Source organism: Hemitrygon akajei, chromosome 1 (genome assembly GCF_048418815.1).
Source record: "Hemitrygon akajei chromosome 1, sHemAka1.3, whole genome shotgun sequence".
NCBI lineage: Eukaryota > Metazoa > Chordata > Chondrichthyes > Myliobatiformes > Dasyatidae > Hemitrygon > Hemitrygon akajei.
Window position 1 is genome coordinate 217,407,867 of NC_133124.1, and position 3,822 is coordinate 217,411,688.

Consider the following 3,822-nt stretch of genomic DNA (forward strand, 5'->3'; position numbering starts at 1 on the left):
CACACACACACACACTCACTTGCCCTATACATCTACTCCTGCTCACTTTAAATGCAGACCCTCTTGTATTAGACATTTCAAACCTGGGGGAAAGATACCAGCTCTCCACTCTAGCTATGCTTTCCAGAATTTTGTAAATACAGAAAAATCAATAAAATAATAAAATTATAATTCCTTCTTCCCCCAGCCCTTGGCCTTTCCCACCCACCTGGCTTCATATATCAATTTCCAGCTAGCCTCCCCCCCAGCCTCCCTCCACCTTTCTATCCCAGCATCTTCCCCCTTCCTTCTCAGTCCTGAAGAAGTGACTTGGTCCAAAATGTTGACTGTTTATTCATTTCAATAGATGCTGCCTGACCTGCTGAATTCCTCCAGCATTTAACATAGAACATAGAATAGTACAGCACAGTACAGGCTCTTCGGCCCACAATGTTGTGCTGACCCTTAAACCCTGCCTCCCATATATCCCCCCCACCTTAAATACCTCCATATACCTGTCTAGTAGTCTCTTAAGCTTCACTAGCATATCTGCCTCCACCACTAACTCAGGCACCAACCACTCTGAGTAAAAAACCTTCCTCTAATATCCCCCTTGAATTTCCCACCCCTTAGCTTAAAGCCATGTCCTCTTATACTGAGCAGTGGTGCCCTGGGGAAGAGGCACTGGCTGTCCACTCTGTCTATTCCTCTTAATATCTTGTATACCTCTATCATGTCTCCTCTCATCCTCCTTCTCTCCAGAGTAAATCCCTAGCTCCCTTAATCTCTGATCATAATGCATACTCTCCAAACCAGGCAGCATCCTGGTAAATCTCCTCTGTACCCTTTCCAATGCTTCCACATCCTTCCTATAGTGAGGCAACCAGAACTGGACACAGTACTCCAAGTGTGGCCTAACCAGAGTTTTATAGAGCTGCATCATTACCCCACGACTCTTAAACTCTATCACTTGACTTATGAAAGCTAACACCCCATAAGCTTTCTTAACTACCCTATCTACCTGTGAAGCAACTTTCACGGATCTGTGGACATGTAACCCCCAGATCCCTCTGCTCCTCCACATTACCAAGTATCCTGCCATCTACTTTGTACTCTGCCTTGGAGTTTGTCCTTCCAAAGTGTACCACCTCACACTTCTCCGGGTCGAACTCCTTCTGACTGTTGAACTCCATTTTGTGTGTTGCTTTGGATTTCCAGCACCTGCAGACTTCCTTGTGTTTATAGATTACAGTGTATATTATTATCATATAATCACATAGTGTATAACTCTATTTTATGACTATTTTGGAAAGTATGCATTTTAGTAACTGTATGGCCCATCAGTTAGTACTGGCCTGTCGTTTGGGTCAGACTCCCTCTCAAGGGTCAGCGCAGGGCTCCGACACCACACAGACACCTACTGCCACAAACTGTGACTCCTTTCTCATGATGGTTGACTGTTCCAAAGCTGGTTCACTTTAAACCATGGGTAAATCCAATATATTGAAAACAGAACAGTACAGGCCCTTCGGCCCATGATGTTGTGCTGACTTTTTAAGCCACTCCAAGATCAATCTAACCCTTCCCTTACACACAGCCCTCCATTTTTCTATCATCTGCTTGCCTATCAAAGAGTTTCTTAAATGTCCCTAATGTATCTGCCTCTACCACCATCCCTGCTAGCATGTTCCACACACCCATCTCTCTGTGTAAAAAAAAAATTGACAATGGCATTCCTCCCTTTATGGTCTTCCAAACACCTTAAAATTGAGGGAGGCCCTCCGTTAGTCGGAGTCAACCATGGACGTTGCGTCCGAGTTGTCTAGATACACAAGCCAGGGCAGTACGATACGGAGAGCGAGCTGTTGCCCACGTAGCAGGCTCCCCACCCCCTCCCCACGCAGCTGATGAACCCAAAGGAACGCACCAGCGGTGTTTTCTGGAGTTGCCAGTCAGCATTGAACTCGATGTAGGACTGCCTTAAGGACTCGAGCTATGGAATTCTCCCTCAGGGTTTACTCCCGTAGCCTTCCCCGTGAGTGGGTATCGCCACAAGGCAGCGGAGGTTTGAGATCAGAGATTTCCTTCTCCGAGATAAGCTGCTAACGAGCCCCATCTACCCGGTGACTGGTTTTAAGCCGCCAGTAACCCACCTTTGCCCCTTCTCCTGTTGTTAGAAACTGTTCCATTATGCTCAGTAGCTAAGCCACATATGAAGGCCAGGAGCTGGACCTAGTTGTCAGAGGTTATTTGAGACACACACCATTGGGAGCATTTAATAGGTATTGGGAGCAAATCCCACTGCCAACCCCCCTCCACTACCTACCCTGGCTATTGAGGAACCAACTGCTACCTCTGCCCTGGGAGAAGATCTCTGGTGTTTGTAGTTAATATAAAGGCGGAGGAAATAGTGACAGGATCACAATTAGTAGCAGACTTGATTATTACTTAGAACAATTTTTACGAGGAGTGTAACGTATAATCCAAATTTATTAACACTTAATGAGTTTTAAATTGTTTTCTTCATTGCTGCTGGCGAGCACATTTGAGTCAATTTCCTGTGGGCATAATTTCACAGACACCATAAACTGGCTGGATCCTGACTTCATCAAAATGCAACAGTTGGAAACACACAGATCCATTCTCTGTAAATCCCCTTCCCAGTGGAAACACACAGATCCATTCTCTGTGAATCCCCTTCCCAGTGGAAACACACAGATCCATGCTCTGTAAATCCCCTTCCCAGTGAAAACACACAGATCCATGCTCTGTAATTCCCATTCCCAGCAGAAAAACACAGATCCATGCTCTATAATCCCATTCCCAGTGAAAACACACAGATCCATGCTCTGTAATCCCCTTCCCAGTGGAAACACACAGATACATGCTCTGTAAATCCCCTTCCCAGTGAAAACACACAGATCCATGCTCTGTAATTCCCATTCCCAGCAGAAAAACACAGATCCACGCTCTATAATCCCATTCCCAGTGAAAACACACAGATCCATGCTCTGTAATCCCCTTCCCAGTGGAAACACACAGATCCATTCTCTGTAAATCCCTTCCCAGTCGAAACACACAGATCCATGCTCTGTAATCCCCTTCCCAGTGGAAACACATAGATCCATGCTCTGTAAATCCTCTTCCCAGTGGAAACACACAGATCCATGCTCTATAATCCCCTTCCCAGTGGAAACACACAGATCCATGCTCTGTAAATCCCCTTCCCAGTGGAAACACACAGATCCATTCTCTGTAAATCCCCTTCCCAGTGGAAACACACAGATCCATTCTCTGTAATCCCCTTCCCAGCAGAAACACACAGATCCATGTTCTGTAAATCCCATTCCCAGTGGAAACACACAGATCCATGCTCTGTAAATCCCATTCCCAGTGGAAACACACAGATCCATGCTCTGCAATCCCCTTCCCAGAGGAAGCACACAGATCCATGCTCTGTAAATCCCATTCCCAGTGGAAACACACAGATCCATGCTCTGTAAATCCCCTTCCCAGTGGAAACACACAGATCCATGCTCTGTAACCCCTTCCCAGTGGAAACACACAGATCCATGCTCTGTAATCCCCTTCCCAGTGGAAACACACAGATCCATGCTCTGTAAATCCCCTTCCCAGTGGAAACACACAGATCCATGTTCTGTAATCCCATTCCCAGAGGAAACACACAGATCCATGTTCTGTAATCCCATTCCCAGTGGAAACACACAGATACATGCTCTGTAAATCCCATTCCCAGAGGAAACACACAGATCCATGCTCTGTAATCCCATTCCCAGTGGAAACACACAGATCCATGTTCTGTAATCCCATTCCCAGAGGAAA